At 36.7% G+C, this 19491-nt stretch overlaps 1 protein-coding gene across 5 annotated transcripts in view; it reads right to left on the bottom strand.

Annotated features, from left to right (window-relative positions):
- Nucleotides 1-19491, bottom strand: part of NPAS3 (neuronal PAS domain protein 3) — a 607981-nt gene that overhangs the window by 313521 nt on the left and 274969 nt on the right. The gene's annotated exons all lie outside the window — the stretch shown is intronic.

Below are 19491 nucleotides of genomic sequence, written 5' to 3'. Positions count from 1 at the left end.
CTTTTTTATGCCTTAGACAGTGGTGTGTTGAAAATGTGCAAGCTGTGATTCACATCCTCCCTGTTTTTACTAACTGCAACATATCCAGCTTCCCTAGACTAGACCCTCCTATACAGAGGTCTGCTTTCTTGCATAGCCCTCTTTTCCTTCCTTACTTCTCCCTCTATTTTGGCGGGCTCGCTGCATCATTTTATGGACAACTTTTTAAAGTGCTCAGTGGAAGAATGCAACTCTTGACAGACAAAAAATATTTGTTTCATCTGTTGTAACAAAAAAGTAAATTAACAAGGAACAAAAATAATAAGATGCTTTACAACTAGCATTCTTTCCATTAGCTTCTCATTACTGGAGTGGAGTAACAGATGTGAACTTTTATTGATATATCCACAGTACTTGAAGATTTAAATACTTAATTGTTAATGGCCTAAGATACTGTATGCTACAAGGGCTATCCTATCACTGCCAAGCGTGATGCTAAGGCTAGGCATTTCACAACTGTCTGCACAGGAAGCCAACCATTTGCTACTTGGCTATAATCACCCACTGAATTTTCTTAAGAAATAAATACACCCTCTTCTGACATCAAGTGGAATGTAATTTTAGAAACTATCAGATTTTGATGTTTCTGAACTAGGTAATGTGTTCAACACTCAGCATCAGACACCAAAAAAAGACACATTTCACATTTGATATTGTAATTTAAATTCATAACAAGGGCTACGGAACACGGCATGGTAGCAAAGGAGAAAGAAGACCCTGCATCTGATGATGTAAGCAGTTGTAGGTGTTGGTCACCTGCACTGCTAGCATCCTCACTTTTTTCTGTCATACTATCACAGGCTAAGTAAAAGGAAGCCCTCCAGCTAAGAACAACACTGGAAAAGAACAGACCCCTTCCCTTATGTTAAGTGAACACTAAAAATTTAAAAATACATCAAACAATGCTATTGGCAAATGTAGGAGTCGTATTGACCACTGGAATACAAAATCTAACTATGACATACCCAGACAATTACTGACTAATGCATCGTTATCGTACCAAAGCAGGCGACATACTGAAACAGATTCAAGTGCACAACTATTTAGAATTGATCCTGGTTCTAAGGTGAATTTAAGACTTTACTGCTTTTACAGACTCGGTTTTGTAACTAGTGGATTTGTTTGTGTGCTACATGCCTTTCTTCCTTTTTGTGATGCAGTCAGAAAAAGGTATAATGAAGATTCATAAATGAAGTGAGACTGGGTACAAGTCTGCAATCAATCCACATTTTCAGGGAAGAAATTTGTATCAGTTGCCAGAACTTAACCATGTAATTAACTGAGGACTCTGGTAAGAACCAACTGTGCCACTAGTCAGTTATTTTTTGCTTGTCTTCCAGCTGCTGCTTTGCTCTGTTCTTAAGGGAGACTGTAAGAAAATGCAACCATTGAGAATTTGGTGATTTCAAAAAATAACTGAAGAAATTTAGGAGATTACCAAGACCAGCTGTGGTAGAACTGTAACAAATGCTTAGAATCTATTGCAACTGGTTCTTAATTTCTCACTAGGAAAAAAAAGAAAAAAAAAAGAATTTTTCACCAAGAAGTTTTATAAGAGCTAAAACAGTATTTCAGAATTGCTGAGGACTGAAAAATGACCATGCATAAGCTACACTGGAAATCCCCGAGTCCTAATGAAACAGTCTTCAAGGGAAGTGGTCATACACATCAGAATACTGGTTAAGTCATTACAACTAGGAAGAACCGTTGTTTTAAAAAGCACTGCTGCTTATAAAAAAAAAAAAAAAAAAAAGGGGGTGTTGAGCCAAAGCCCAAAGCCCCTGTAGTTAAGGGAAAGACCTTCCAGCACTTTGGATTGGGTTCTTAGTATAAAAAAACCCACACAACTGTGCTACCATTTGTAAGAGTCTGTTTCAGCAGTTTTTAAGGAAGCAGAATCTCTTGGAAATCCTAATGACTAATAAGAAGAATAGTTAAATCTTTACTGGAAAGAGCAATATGGTCTTTAAATCTTTGTTAAAGTTAAAAGAATTCATACAGTTCATGATGAATAAGCTTGGAAATAAATTAGAAATAAGAAGTTAACATATTTTCTGTTATTATTATTATTGGCTCCAACACATGACTGGTGTTTCCCATTTTATTTGCAGTAGGATCTTTTTCAACAATCATGTGAGAAAAATCCAGTTTCCTTCACCTTTGGAGAGCCCCTAGAAACTATGGCAAAGTTTGATCAGAAGACAGCCAAAACAGTTATGGAAGTGAAAGCTTAGTAATAAGAAAACAGGAAGCAAATTCTCTACAGTCAAAGAGAACGTTGTGTGTAGGCACAACTTTCACTTCAGCAGAGTTGCATTCATTAGCATCAGGAATTAATTTAGCTCAAGATTCTTTCTGCAGTGAGGAAAAACATTCCTTTTATTTGATTATGTCACAGTTAAGATTCACACTTGCTATCTGAAAAAGTCAAGCCTGTCCTGCTGTAAGACAAGAAGTATGGTATTCACAGTTCAAAATATACCTTGAACACCTTAACCACCACAGTTCAGTGGGTTATTCTAGCCAGATATTTTGGTATTTTTTAGCAAATGAACTTCAAGGCATCAAAATTAATTCCGCACACAGTACTTGAATCAGGCATGGACACAGATGGTTACCTTGACTTTGAGGGCAAAGTTTCGTTTTGCAAGATAACACTCTAAGTCTTTAAATTAGCTCTTTCTCACTTTCTATGAGCACTGATAAATATATCTATTTTCTTCTTTTTTTTTCTTAAGAGCTTTACAATTATACTGATAATGTATTGCATTTAGATAGTTTTTCAACAATTATATTTTATTATACACCCACCAAACCTAAGGTAATACATGTATGCATTTGATATAAAGAGAAATAATTTGCTTGATATAACAGTTCAGGAGTCTGGGAGTTGAGATTTTCTGAAATAATGTCCTCGAAGTTCTGTTCATATATTGTTGCATTCCAACATTGCCTTTTAATTCTTATATTATTTCTCATGCTGCTTCAAGTCCAGCTGAAGAGCTAGATTTTCACAACTATGTAATTTGTAACTGAAGCTTATTAATTTAAACAGAAAGACTCTTTTTTCCAGAGTATAATACAACATGATACTTAAACTAAAATATAGAGTTGAATGAAGACTGGTCAAACTCAACGCAGAACACGCTGCTGCTTTTTTTCTCTCCTGTCACCCACAACCTTTATACGTCCTGCAGGAACACTTATGAGCAGTGCCTGACACTGTTTATCTATTTTTCTTATTTCTTTTAGTAACTTCCTGGAAGACAGTTTGTATTCTGACATTTTTCATTATGAATCTGCTAGCTAAAGGGTGTTTTGGATTATTTTAAATTGTCTGATGTACATCAAACAACATATTGTTAATATTACCTGAAAATCTGAGAAATTTACTTGTAAAAAATACACTTCCACTCAACAATGTTGTAGGAGGGCAAGTCAGAAATGCAGTAAGTTATTTTCTGTGAATACTGACAAACAAGTCTTGCAATGCAGAGGCTTTTCCTTACAAACACAATATTATTGCAAGGTATATTCTACTTCTCTCCACAAATAAGATAGAGAATGCACTAGAAAAATTAACTACTGAGCAAAACTGCCCCAACTTTTCCAAAAGTATCACTGAATAATTCTGTTTCAAACTTCTGAGAATAATTCTTACATAATAGTGACTCCTCCTTCTGCAGGAGATGAGGAAACTGAGGAATGAAGAAGCACCTACACGGCTGGAAAAGACAGACATTGCTGTGACAGCTCACGGACAGATGTCTTCTGAAGAGAAAGGCTTATTTTGGTGAGTGATGACTTCAGAAAAAAAAATGTGACTTTTTTATAGATAAAAGGAAAAGTGGATGGCAGAAAGAATAGACTGAAAATCAAAACACTTATAATAAAGAGAAAAATATTTTGAAAAAATGTAAACTGAAGGGAAGAATTAGGGATAATCTAAACACAATTTTAAAGCTGTGCCTTGTTTACAACCCTCCCAAAAGTTGCATGCAGCAAAGTGGTCTCCACTACAGTGTTAGCTTAAGGTGCAGCTCCCATGTTGCTTATACCTCACCCTGTTCTCAAACAGAAACCTCTAGCTCCACCGAGGTGACGTTTGAAGTTCACTAGCTAGTTGACACTTCAGATGGCCGCTTGAGCATTGCTGACACTGGAGCTAACAAGGCAACAGAGACTCAACTGCACTCTGAGCTGTACATACAACACACCTGTGTTGCTAATCATAGAATCATAGAATCATAGAATGGCTAGAGTTGGAAAGGACCTTAAAGATCATCTAGTTCCAACCCCCCTGCCATGGGCAGGGACACCTCTCACTAGAGCAGGTTGCTTAAAGCCCCATCCAGCCTGGCCTTGAACACTTCCAGGGATGGGGCATCCACAACTTCCCTGGGCAACCTGTTCCAGTGCCTCACCACCCTCACTGTAAAGAATTTCTTCCTTATATCTAATCTAAATCTCTTCTCTTCCAATTTAATCCATCTGTTCTGTGAGGTTCAAATCTCCTTTTGAACCACTGGCACATAATACCTTGAGCTGAGCCAAGGGTATGTCTACGGTCATAATGTAGGCAAATGTGGACTACCTGTAAATGGGTTAATGTGGCCACTGATAAAGGTCTAGTTGTGCTAAAAAAGGCTTCGCAAGAAGCAAGATAAAATAACTTTTCAACTCTGTGTTTCCAGGGCTGGGCTGCTTCCAGTCCCTGAGCTAGTTTATACTGCTGTGTAAACATATTCTGTCTAAAAAAGAATTGCTAATTAATTCTTAATTAATATATTCATTAAAAGTTAAGGAAAGGAAAAGAAGGAAAACCCATTGTACAAAAAAATCCTGGAAGGGACTGAGCACACCCTTTTCCATCTCATATTTTCCTCTTTTACACTACCTCAATCCATCTTTTCTTTCCACACTTTTCTTCTTTCTTCCCTTAATTTTCCTATTTCACACTAGCTTATTTGAATTGGCACTTTCAACCACACATAAGTTCCTTAGGAGAAAGAAGCTCATTATGATCAGAGGACCTAAAGCTGTGTTGTGGGAGGTGAAATGGATCACTTTCTCGGGCATATGAAGCTCCAGAAGGCAAGGTAGCTGGGAATGAAAATACTGAACCAGATTTTTATTAAGTTGAGCTGGCTGAACAATTTAAATTTACTCACTAAACATGTACACACACACCCTCACCCACAAACCTTTGGATGCTATTCCAAAATGCCTTGTCCTGGGGGGAATTAAAAAAAAAAACAAACAACATAGCTCTCATTAAAATCACATCGCAGAAAAGCTAGTATTCACTCCATCAAAGTTTCAAGGACTCATCATCAAAGGGAGGAGCCACTTGCCTCATTTTGTTATTGATAGTGGAGTTCCAAATGGTTGGACCTATTCTTTTTTTCAGGTTAATCACCTAAAAATAATAATTTCTCTGCACTGGGGAAAGTGATATATTTAAGCTCTTCCTCAAAAAGTACTGGCTAGAAAGGAAAGGGAAATTATACTATTACATGCATCATAAGAGAGCTGCAAATCAATTATCACAATACAATGCACAACGTCAGCTTTTAAATTATATTTCCTTAGAATCCATATCACAAATATAGGGAATGTATAGCAATTAATGAAGACACAACTTCTTCCACCAATTTTTGACTTTGGTTACTATATTCTATTGTACTATATTGACAATAATTACTGTCTGGGCTCAACAGAAGACTGTATTTCTGTATTTGGCAAACACCTGACAAAATTCCCAGGAAAGTCCAAAATCATTTAATTTTATTAATCAGAAAATAGAACCAGGTGTTTTTATTATCCCTACAGCAGCAAAAAGTCCAAACATCACCATCTCCTTATGGCAAAAGGTCAACATGTCATCTTACAAGCTCCAGCTCTCTTCAAAGTGTGATACTGAATCCACAAACCAGGCATAACACTAGCTTGTGGACAAAATCATCCACTGACTTTTTCACAGAATCATAGAATGGTTTGGGTTGGAAGGGACCATCAAAGATCATTTAGTTCAAATCTCCTGGCATGAGCAGGGCCATCCTTCACTAGATCAGGTTGCTCAAAGCCCTGTCCAATTTGACTTTGAGTACTTCCAATGATGGGGCATCCACAACTTCTCCGGGCAACCTGTTGTTTCACCACCTTTACTGTAAAAAATTTCTTTATGCCCAATCTAAATCTACCCTCAGTTTAAAACCATTGCCCCTTGTCCTGTTATGGATTTATGCATGCTGGCCACCATAACAGGATCAAACCCTAGGATCCTGCAAAATAAAGCCCATGTAAAGTCTTCCAATTCCTTTTCTATTAGTTCTCAGGTTACAGTTCAAGCTGGGTGCTAAACGAGACTACTCAGAGAGAAAAACAGAGTTAATCAAACTTATTCTATACCAGTCCTGTCACTACAGACCCTGGTAAGAAATCTCCCTGTTTCTTATAAGCCCCCTTTATATATTGAAAGGCCACAATAACGTCTTCCTGGAGCCTTCTCTTCTCTAGCCTGAACAACCTCAAATCTCTCAGCTTTACTTCATAGAAGTAGTGCTCCAGTGCTCTAATCATTTTCATGGCCCTCCTCTGGACCCACTCTAACAGGTCCATGTCTGTCTTGTACTGGGGACCCCAAAGCTGGATGCATTACTCCAAGTGAGGTCACATGAGGGCCAGAGTAGAGGAGGAAAATCACCTCTGTTTATCTGCTGGCCATGCTCCTTTTTATGCAGCCCAGGATACAACTGGATTTCTGGGCTGCAAGCGCACATTGTCAGCTCTTAGCCAATTTTTCATCCACCACTATGCCCCAAGTCGTTCTCGGCAGGGCTGTTCTCAATCAATCCATCCCCCAGTCTGTATTGATATTGGAGATTTCCCTGACCCAGGTTCAGGATCCTGCATTTGGCCTTGTTGAACTTCACAAGGTTCCTATGGACCCATTCATCTGTATTCATCCTTATTTCTTCCTCTGGAACCATGTGAATGATGGAAAGTGGCATCAGAGAACCGCTTCAAGTAACATTGCAAAGGCAAAATGCTTAATTTGGACATTCTTGCCAGTAATATCAACAGGCAAGAGACTAAATACTAGCACTTGCTGATTATACAATTTTGCATCTGCTGACTATCCAGCTTGAGACTGCCTTCTTACTCCTGGCTTGTTTCATGCTAGCTCCTGTACAACACTCCCAGTCCATATCGTATTGCATTCAACTTACTGAAAAGTATTGTGTCTGGCATCAAGCCTTTCTGGAAGCTCCCGGTAATATTTAAACTGGTTTATTAGTTGTTTCTGAATTTTGTCCTTCAGTTTACTGAAATAAAAGTATTTAGGTTTATGAGTTTGACAAATGTAAGAGGATGTTTGGAGCTGACAACACAAAAAAATTTTCTCTAGTCACTTACATACAAGAAGTAAATAACTAATAAGTAACTATTTTCCAAATTTGTGAGTGAAGTAATAAGTAACCATTTTCCAAAATCGTGAGTGAAGTGGATCTTTAGCAGTGCCCCCTTGATCCAAATAAACTCAGATGTTTCATTTTAAATTTAAGCACATTGACAAACTTACCACAATATTTTAAATACAGAAGCTAATAGGGAAAGGAGTATATTTTAAATAGTGTGCAGGGTAGATGCCTGTTTAAGTTCAAGCAAAACCTCTAAATCTGTCTCCAAACTGTTCATTCAATAAAGAATGTTCAGAGGAGAGAAATGGGATATGAGCTTTTATGACTTTTAAAGTACTTTTAGTCCAAAACCCTTTTATAAAGGAGTTATTCAATAAAGGTGGGGTTTCATTCTGTTTTATGTTGCAATACTGCACATAATTGTGTGTTCAATAACTTGTCATAATATAAGTTTATCTAAACTAATAAATGATTCATAGCTCTAAAAATATCCTGTTATGGATAAAGTTTAGCACAGATAACAAGCCTTATTTGCATTTAAAGTTAGAACAATTTTGATGGTATTTAATGTTTCCCAACATACAGAGATTTATTGCTCCATTCTTTGTCAAATAATAGTTTTCTTAGTTAAAAGAGAGCTGCCATTTCAGTTTAAAACTCAAAAGAAACACAAAACTCCATGGAGCTCCTTGGAATAACTTGCCAGAGTGATTCCAAGATTGAAATGCACTAACCCAGATACTCCCAACCATATAATAGTATAGATGTAAAGGTCTGGATAAACAGAGGAAGACCCTGGAAACATCCCCCAAAGCCTTCTGTCCACCCTATTCTGCAAGCATGATTGACTGTGTCATGTTTATTGTTAGCCCATCTGGACAACAGGTGCAGTACTTAATGGCCACAGTGTATTTGATTATTGACTAGTGAATATTTCTGCATGACACAATAGGCTGCAGACTGACCCTCAGCAACAAACAGACTTCCTACCCATTTCTACACTCAAAATCTCAAAACAAAAGAAAACAGTTTTAAGATTTTAACCTATCTGGAAGTTTGGTACATAGCTTCCACATACAACTCACATCTGTCAAATACTTAGCTTGGCAGGCTTGTATAGAGTCTATTAAAGGGGAAAAAAAAAAAAAAAGGTGCATGAATTTCAAGCTTGGGGGCCTCTAATTACCTCATGCTTAAAGTTTAAATACAAAATGTAGATAAATTGCTGCACTAAAACCACAGAAGATCCTCCACCCGATTTGTGCCAACATATCTAAAGCTCAGCGATGCTGATCCCAGGGAGACTTTTCCACTTAGTCCTCAGAGAATTCATTTTGGACCCGTTTCTAATGAGTATATAAAGGATTACTTGGATGTTTTGGTAAAGCTACCCAATAAATTAGTCAATCTGAAATTTTATTAGCCGCAAAGCGTTACAGCGGTCATATAGCTGAAGAACACTGAGGGAATTGAAGGCGTATTAGTCATTTATTTAGGCAGATACCAGAGATCAGTACTCAGTACAGGCTGTTAGTTGTAACATTAAGCTAATGGGCTAATAGTTGCAGCAGTTCTTATAAGGTTTTTGTACTGAGAGGTGTGACCCCTTCTTGAACCAATTTATGTAAACCCAGAGGGAGTCCTAAATTTATTTCCAGTTTCATGAATGCGTGGTCTGGATTAAGAAACCAAAAGTAAAAAGAGTATGCATAAAAAACACCGTGTCAACCAAACACCTAAAATTTACATGCTGTCAGCTTGAAAACTTTCTGTTTAACAAATTACTTGAAATAATAAACGTTTAAAATAAATGTAACAATTTGGTGTTAAAAATGTTCATATTTCAACCAGTGCGTATTGTGGGGCTGTGGTTTTTTATCTTCTCAACCATACCTTTGGCTATTTATCTAGTTGCAAACTTTTATAGATGTGAAATATTTTAAGAAGTCCTTTGGAAATGGCCTGAGGTAATTTCAAACTTAACAGACCCTGTCCCACCAGAGCTCATTACAGTGAATTTTATAACAAAGTACCCTCTACTTAATTTTCAGAGCTTAGCCAAGCGTACTAGAAATGCAGCTGCATTAAGTGCAATTAATGGTATAATAAAAGCAGTGGAAGGCTGTTTAAGACTCAAGAACCAGCAGTAAACAGGGGCTCCATGTTCTCTAACAGTCAGTGATATGTCAAAGTGCCAGAAGTGTGAGATTTCCTCTGCTGGGGAAGGAAAAAAATGAGGCAGCATGTCCTGTTGGGAATAAAAAAAAATAAAAATCTGTCCTTCAACAAGCTCACAGAGATAGAGTGGAAAAGGATAAAAAATATTCCCTCCAGTTATGCCACTAGCATCCCCCCTCTCTCTTTGAGCAGGAGTCCAAAACAATAAACTCATATTCCCACCAGTGAAGAAAATAGGCAAATTCAATTCCATAAAAAGTGAGACTAATAGTAAGTGACTCATATAATACACAGAATGATCTGGTTTCATAACTAACAAAGTTTACTGTCAAATGATAGAAAGGCAAAAGAAATATCATTTTTGTCACAGGAAATAATAGCAGCTTCTTATTTAAAATAAAACAATTCACAACAAAACTGGGCTATTGACTATAAAAGCTCTGCAATTGTTAAACATGGAACTATCTTGATAACTAAACCATCACTCCTGGAAATTAAATGAATTCTTGTCTGAAACTAAAAAAGGAAAAATATGTTAAAGACAGAAGACAACCAACCTCTCCTGACTAATAACTAATAGAAGACAACTGAACTCTCCTGAAGAAATTACTGACTATATTCTTCTATATGGGACTAATAACTTTTGTGTTTCTAATCTTGAACCTTATTTTCATGTATTTATCTCAACTATTTACTTTGGCAGAAAGAGACCTCTGTACTCACACCGATGAGCAGTTAATTCATATGAGTGGTCCTTTTGATTCACAGAAAGTAAGTGGCTTACAACCTGGCTTTATGGTAAAATTTGAAAGCACAAAAGGGCTTGATTACCCATGGCCTACAGATATCATAGTCATTTACTTTGCACACAGTGAATTTAAAAAAACTTTACATGAGCGCTGAAGGTAGAAAAAAAATCTGATTTTGTTCTCTGCACAAGAATAACAGATTTCTAAACTGTGAAATAAAAACAATTTCCAATTTTCAGTGCACAAGTAGTTTCACATAGAAAAGGAATAGGAAGACGCAGAATTTCAATGTGTCTTCTCCCACTAACAGATAAATGAAGTAGACCAACCTCTGTTTTATGCTTCCATTTTCTAGTAAAAAATACAAACTAAGTATTTTTTTACTATCTTTAAAGTTGGTTTCAGGTGTTAAAGGACATGAATAATAATTAAAAAAAAAAAGCACATCAAAAAACCTGTTATTTGTGGACTACACTGCTAGTAATATCTCAGTTAACTCTGGCTAAAAATCCCACATATGGACTTAGATAATCAACAGTATGTAGAAAGACAAATAAAAACTATTTTGACAGTAGATCTCATTACTGACTCAGAAATAAGTAGAAAAAATTAAACACAAATGTTCTTCCTGCTCACAAAACATATCAATACATTTATTTCTGATGTACCTGTTATCCAGTACTATCTTCTGAATTATGGAAACATTTTCAAGATGTCATTGAGTGTTTTCTCTCGTCCATTTCCTCTGCTAGCTGAACCTCACACGTAGGGGCTGTGCCTCCACGAAGATTGTTTTGCTGCTGACTTCAGATCTGTTTATTTACAGCATTTTGATGCATCTATCACTTTCACAGTAACATAATTCTGCAACCATCACTTCGATATCATGAGAAAGTAACGTTGTCTATATAGGCTTAGGTAGACCGCAGAGAAAAGATCATGTTATTTCAGTAGATTATTTAATTGTCATTCATGTCTCCTATTACTCTTAAAGACCACACAGTAGATAATGTATCATTTTATATTGTATTAACATATTCTATGATGTAATTATGAAAAATGTTAACTACTGCTCAGTAAAACACTACAATTACTGCTGAAATAACCACAGTGGTGTGGACAGTGCTGACATAATAATAATAAAGTCTAAGAAATGTGTTAGAGGTATAAATTTCAGTAAAGACTAATTACTAAAACGGAGACAATGGCACTAGAAACTGAAATGTATCTAAGGCAAGGAATTACCACCTCTGTCATGAAACCAAGAAATGATTTTTTAGCTTGACTAAAGATACATAAAAAGATCACATCTTGCTGTTGCTGGGAAAGTCACAACGACCAACAAAAGTGATTCTCTGGCAAGTGATTTTGTGTTAGCAAACTACTGAAGAGAATCCAAAGAAAGAAATCTCTCAATAATCTCATTCCACTTTGGAGATGCCATGGTGCATTAGGGAAATCAAAAGAAATTTCAAGATGGAAGGTGTACAATTTGAAGAGTATTTCAGGTAATGCAAGACTACAACCTTGAAAGCTACTAAGAAGGCCGAATTACCCAGTTTCCCTAAACTTGTGGGAAACCCGAACAGCTAAGTGTTACAGAGCACTTGCAGGGAGAACAGTACAACTAGTTTACCAAGCAAAACTAAACAGGTGTTTAGAAACATAAAATATGAAAGATGGAACAGCAATTTTTCTGAGAAGAAAGAGTGAAATAACAGTTATTGTAAGTAAGAAGATGGGGAGGATTTCTATGCCTCGAAAGGGAACCACATAAATATGACATTCATAAGATGAAAGAACATAGATGTTGACACGAACTAGGGACTGGTAACATGTGGCAGAATCTTTTTCCACCAATCTGGAGTTTGAGTTGAGCTCACATTTCTATTTGAGAACTATGACACGAGTTGGTGGTCTCAGACCAGCTCTCAGTGGACATGCATGTATCCACAACAGCGTGCTCTTCAGTTCCTCCTGCAACAAGGCAAGAAAAATTGACCAGTCTTAGAACTCAAATTCTCAAACCTACTGATACCTCGTTGCCAGTTTTGAACGTATCTATGAAACAATGAAGGAAGAGCATGCTAGAATTGGCCTATGCTGACTCTGCACATTTATTTTTTTTTTTGCCTTTTAAGTGGTAGCTAGCCATGAGAACCAGTTGACGTAACATTGTTTTGTAAGAAGTAAAGCAAAATAGCCTGGGATAAGAAGAAAATATTTTCAGACTGGCTGAATGAAAAGCTTCAAGGGGCTAAGATGCAAATTGAAAATCTATGTCAGTAGATGTGGATTTACGAGAAGCAGAATGTGGTCTCTCCTTCTCTTCTCTGACGCCTTTATCTCCCCCACATTAGGATTGTTTTGCAAAGTTTGTGTATTCCTGGCCATGGATAGGGAGGTTCCTGCCTGTTCAAAGAACAGCTGGATCCAAACCTGGCTGACATGCTGAATGATTTCTGTAAATTTCCATATAAACTCACCAAAAAAATAGAACAAAACAAAAAACCCACACAAACCTGGATGCCTAATTACTTAAATTTATTTAGGGAAGATATGGGTTTGATGACTGTGTGGGATAGCTCACTAGTAGCAGAGATCTTACTTATCCAACTACAATACAAAATAAATATACAGATACTGGCACAGAAACAAAAATTTCAGGACTGAAACTTAAAATAAAAATCCAAGCAGAAGACTAAAAAAAAAGTATGAATGAAAAAGTTCCAGGCTTAACATGGATAATATCATCTCAATATTCTTAATACAATGATGATCACTATACTGAGCACTGGGAATCAGGTCAGGGCAAAGAATAAAAGAAAATTGTATTAATCACAATCTCCAAAGGCAGGCCATAAAAGCCATATCACAGACACTGAAAAATAATTCATTAAACTATATCCCAGCTGGAAGTAGAGAAAAACAAACAGAATAAAAAGACACTAAGCAGCAGGGAGAAATAAACTTTATGGAACTGTCAAAGCATGAACAATAGGGGGAAAAAAAAAAAGAAAGAAACAATAAACGTGTCTGGTTTATTGCTAAAATAGCCACGTTAGGACAGACATGAGAATTAAATTTAAAGCAAAACCCGATATATTGAGATAATGCCAAGCCTGAAGTATCAAAATTATCCTATTGCAGTTCAGGACATTCAGTACTTGCAAATTGTGGTTTGGCAGTACCTTACAATGAAAGCAACATCACTAAATGCTAATCATTCATGGAGCATCAGGCACATCTCTTCAGAGTTATGTACCACAAGATGAACTGAAAGCGAAAATGTCCACATTTCAGCATTGATTGTTAAAGCAAAAGTATGCATAGCCCCTCTATGGGAAAGAAAGAACACTTTCTCTGCTAGCTTGTCTCCAGGTTTGATTTAGTGATGAAAAGTAGTACTTTGCATAAACATTTCCAAGAGCCCTTTTGTAATGTTACGTACCTCCTTTCTTTTCTTTTTGAGGAACAGATGGGAGAAGGGAACACTATGGTAATGCATTCCATTGTATAATAGCATTAAAAATAAGGAGGAATACCACACGATGTATTTTGTTCAAAGAAATTAATACTAGCCAGTTTGAGTCTTTGCTAGCTAAGATTAAAAAATTTCCCTCCAGTTTTGGCTTCTTCAGTTTTCCTGTACCCTAAAAGCTTGATTTACAATGGTGTTTGTCAGCCACAGCTTATACAGGCTTCATCTGAAGTTATGTTTTCCCAGAACAGCTGAAAATGTGGCCCAAAGTGTTTGGGACAGAGGCACCCAAAGCCACTAGCAACTTTGGAAAATTTCAGCCCAGTCATCTACCAGGTTCTGCTGCAAGTAAAGTCTTTATAAGCAGAGATGCTGGCATGTGCATATGTATATATATAAGCAATGTACAAATGGTGGTGCATCATAAATGTAAATTACATCAATCTTTCTATTTGACCCTCAGTTAATTAAAATTGGGTTTGTGTTTTACATATACTGAATACAACAGAAGGAGGATGGATTTTTCAGATGAGCCAGAGGGATTTTAATTGCCCAGCTTCCAGTAAAACAGAGGAAACTAAGGTCTCAGATTGCTTCAGATTCTTTAATGTCACCGTTAGAAAGTATTAAATCAATTATGTCTGAACATAACTCATGCACCACTCATTGACATATGACAAAACAGACCTTAAACTATGAGTTATTGAAGTTACAGAATGAAAGCATGCTTTTTCAATTAAAAAAATGCTGTATATCCCGGATAGTTTTATGAAAGCTCAGTAAGGATCCATGGTAAATGTTCTCACAGAAGACATTAAGCATTTACAAATGCCAAATTCTTGGATGGTAATTCTTTCTCTCCCTCTTTTCCCCCTTTGACACTCTGACTCCCTACTTCATGTTATGGGCTAACGACCTGCAAATTATATCTTTATAAAGCAAAACTGTTTTTCAGCTAAAGGAATGAATAAAATTGTATTTGACACATCAAAATTTCTTTCCTCCACCCTCCTTTTTATAACTGAAAAAGAGTCAAACTAATTTAAACTAAATCTGATTTTAAAATCCTGCTGAGCTGAGACTTTTAAATACCAAGTTTCAGCCTGGAGTGAATTTTTATGGCTATGTTATAAACACCTGAAAAACTGCAGGTGCCATAGTAATATACAGTTCATGTTTTTATATGATTTCCTTAGTTTCAAAAGTAGATTCTAGTCAAAGTGAGGGGTTTTTTTCTAATTTTAACTTGTTATGGATATTACACTTCCAACAAAATGCTTACAAGCCAGAAGTAGTTTGGAATGAACACACATGTACGTATTTTATAGTTTATAAAATTATCCAACGGATACATTTACAATTTGGCTAAGATAAGAAAACACTTCCATTAGAAAGTCTATGAATGGTGATCAGAAAATGAAACCCCTGTCAGAGAAAGTTGGTTAAACATCTCTCAGTGGTGTGTGTGGTGCTTTAACACACTCTGTTAGAACACTCAGTTCCATAATAATTTCAAGATCCACTCAAGTTGTTTCAAAACAGCAATGCAAGTATTATTTCAAAAAGTGACAAAAATACTTGTATTCTTTAGGTAAACATATGTGTTCTTAATCCTTCAGGTTTAAGAGTTTAACTATTTGGAAGTGCTCAAGAAAATTAATCCAAATCATCTAAATGTGAGAATGCAAAGTGGATTTGTCAAATTGCATGAAACTCTGCTGTCTGGACAATCTAATTCAGAATTAGTTTTGATGCTTTCATACCTAATACACTTGAGAAGCAAAATGAACAAAAATTAATAAATAAAAGTTAATAACCCTGAACAAGGGTTCTGATATATGAATTATTGCCTTTAGAGTAAAGTAAGTACAAACTTCACTTGCTGTTTGGTAGCTTACGTGCACACATTTACTGCAAAAGCACACAACAGCTTCACTTTAAATGGAAGATGGTCATAACTACATGACATTTAGAAGGGGTAAAAGTGTACACCTGGAGTGTTCCTCTGAAGTCCCTCATGGTATACAAGTTTACACTCTCCTTTATTTCAAAGCAACTTCTGTGCACCTGTCCATACCCTGGTGTACCTTTACTATTACATTGTATACTTAATTTTGGCATATTTTCCTGACTGAATTAAGAAAGTCTATGACTGGATTTTGAACAACTAAAAGACTATATTTATATTAAAAATCACATTGATATATGATATCAAGGTCTGATTTTTAAAATGTTTGCGCACAGTCTTCTGCTCGCAACTTCCAGTTACAGATGCAGAAAGCTGACACACAAATGATCATATCTGCAAATGAAAAAATATGCATGAAAACTTGCATATGTAAATGGACTAACTTTGCATTCAGTTTTTTGCATACATTGGTGTAAATGGTCATGTTTAGGCTCCAGTCTAGCAAAGCTCATAAGTACAAGCTTCTCTTGAAATGGAGAAGGCTTTAGATGGAACCACCCATGAATTTACAATTTAAGCATGTGTTTCAGTGGCTTCCAGATTAGTACAGTAATAAAAATTCAATATATCTTAAGGGGATTTAGGAGCAGATTCAAAAGGGTATTTGGGACACCTAAATCCAAGATTCTTGAGCCTTGAGAGCTTCATTTAGCTGCTATTGAAGTATCCACATACCTCACTTTTTGCTTTTCCATGTTTCCACATCACTGGTGCAGTTCAGTGCCCATTTCACAGAAAGCCTGTGGCTTCCTGCTACAATGGCAGCTCTCAGTAGGAATGCTCAGTTTGTGCCTTCTGCACTACGTACTGGCACTAAATGGCAGCTGGCTGCCTCTTTTAAAATATTAAAATAAAATAATAATTAAAAAAAACACCACCAAAATGATTACTTGATAACCTACACAAGCAGTCTTCAAAGGCAAGACTGGAGCCATGGCTTCACCAAGCAGATCATCAAAATTACCAGAGGGCAACGTCCAGAGTAGAAAGCATCCTCTCAAATCTGAGGACAATCTGTAGGCTGGAGGAACTGGGAAGGACATATTCTTCCAGTATAAGAACTACGGAATTCAGTCTTCCCAATAAACACACCGACCAGTAGCTAAAGAGGCCTGGGGAGAGACTGCTTATTCTTCTCCAAGCTTGTTTACAAAGGACGTGAAAAACTTTTCCAAACCTCCGCTTTGGAAAGCAGTTTCTGTCAGGAGAAGGCATTGGGCTCTGTAGGAGAGGTTGCCTGGCTACACGACATGACTGCTGCCCTCAGAGCTTCCGTCAGGTCTAGCACTACCCAACACACTAGCAGACATGGCCACCATTTTGAGAGCCTGGGTTACACCAGTGGAAGCCTAAACTAAAATGGCTGCTGAGCTTATTGCCATCACCTGTACAACTGACAGCTGAGGTACTTGCGTGGCAGCACCTGAACTCCCATACTTCACAGCCTGGCATTTTTAAGTACATGGCCAAAATTTTAGCCTGCAAGTGTCAGGCTAGAAACCACAGCTTTATGCAGGATGTGCTCAGCTGTCTGTGCAATAGGAGAACAGACTGCTGGAAACCTAGGCCTTCTCGTGGACATGGGTCTTAACATCACTCTCATTCATGTAATGTGAGCCACAGAGACGCATTCTACACCCTCACCTCTAGGTACACCCTGTATCCTGTAACGCCATCAACAAGAGCATAGGGATTATCACCATTGTTCAGGCAAATCCAGCTAGGTTGCATAATGAACATGTTAATACAGGACAAGTGGTAGCCTACATAAAATGGATAGGTTAATAAAGTCCTTCCTATTACCTTTCTCTCCCAGAGTTTGTCTTTGATGTGCCATGGTAAGACTGAAGAGAGAGAGTGATTGCCACTGGGGATTTTGAGTAAAAGTAGCCTTCGGCTTAATATAGAGCCTGAAGATTAGGGTAGGAGTATGTAGACTAGGAGAATCTGCTAGCTAAACATTATCGTATGTTCATTTTCATTTAAAATATGCAATTTCTTTTTTATTAATTCCATTTCCTTCAAGCGCATGCATAAGTTAAAAGATGCAGACATTGATTTTAGGCACTAATATTAACGGAATAATAATCACAAAATACTAAATCTTTTATCAATGAGATCACTATTTGAAGGGACACAAAGGTACTTCAGAATATAATAAAATCATTAGTATACACAATAATATGGGGTTTGACAAATGGTAAATTTTAAGTATTCCTCCACAATTTTTCCACTCAAAACCATCATTAGTCTGAATCGTTCAGTTCTTATAAAGCTTAAGTGCACCTCTTTGGTGCTTAAACATGTGTTTACCTTTCGGTATTCACTTATGCTTACTTCACTTGAAAACGAGTTAGCTATAAGGTACTGTACAATAACTAAGCACAAGCAAAATGTTTTGCTCAACAGGAGTGGATTAAGCATTCGATACTTTGCTGAATCAGGACCCCATTAGCATCTGCAGCTATGGCAGTTGGGTTGGTGGTACGGTAAATCCAAGTTTAGCAGTTCTACCAACATGCTGCAGCCACATGACAGAAGGTGTTACACTGGTACAAACTCCCACTGCAGAGTCACCTCTGTTGACAAATCTTTGGAAGACTTAACTTTAAACTCCCAGATTTTATTCAGGAATGTCCTGTCTTCCTCCAGCCAGCATGAAGTTTGTATAAAAGGATAAAGCTGGCATTAACCGTCTGAACAGCCTTTGACTAGTCCAACAAAAATGTGATTGTGCATCCATGCCTAGATTAATTCAAATCTACGGTGCTCTGCTGATATTAATAATTAAGTATTAGCATTTGTAGAACCAGAGCCTAAACATATTTTCTCTGCAAAGTAGCTACTTCATTTTGCTGACAATAAATAAATAATGTGAGCTCCCTGCACCCTTAGATCTTATTTTTTGTTTTAAAAAAAGTTCAGTTTAATTCTCCATTTCTCTCTCACTTATTCTGAAGTAGAAACACATATTTACGTGCAAAATTAAAGGACAGAGCACTAGCCTGGTCATAAGGACTCCTTTTGTTTGTTCAATATGCTAGTGGCCTAGTGGGAAGCCTCTGATAAATTTTTTCACCTCCCTGTGCCTCAGTTTCCACATCTTTAACACAGAGAATTTGCCTGCCCAGCTTTGTAGAGCTTTTATAGATGGCTTATGATTTAACCTGAGTTAATATCTTATCTATGGCTAGTAAGTCAAAAATAATGATAAGTTTTCGACCAAGTTATGTATCTACAAGAGATAAAGGATAGCTCTTGATAGCAAAAGACAGAATTGTTTTCTAATGTTTCTAGTTTATAATAGAAGAGGAACCGTAATTTTTTAAAGTCACATATCTTTGAATTGTGTTCCTAACAAATATGAAAATATTTTTTTTCTACCAAGAATTGCCTGACCTATTGTGCTTACTACTCTTGCAATCACAACAAGAAAGTAATTCAAAAAGCCACAACAATTAGGACTACAAAGTATCCATATGTATTGTTAGTCTACTGGAAAAAAACAAAACAAAACAAAACAGAGACCATCCTTAAATGTGCCCTACATGTTAAAAAGCACACATTGACATCTTATTACTTATGTTCTATATCCCCATTAGTAGTAATCATCCAATAATGCTTTTCCATACACCTATAGAGAACTTGTAG

The sequence above is a fragment of the Numenius arquata genome, chromosome 6 (assembly GCF_964106895.1).
Source record: "Numenius arquata chromosome 6, bNumArq3.hap1.1, whole genome shotgun sequence".
Taxonomy (NCBI): Eukaryota; Metazoa; Chordata; class Aves; order Charadriiformes; family Scolopacidae; genus Numenius; species Numenius arquata.
Note: the sequence above shows the minus strand (reverse complement) of the source record. Positions and strands in the feature narration are given on the sequence as shown.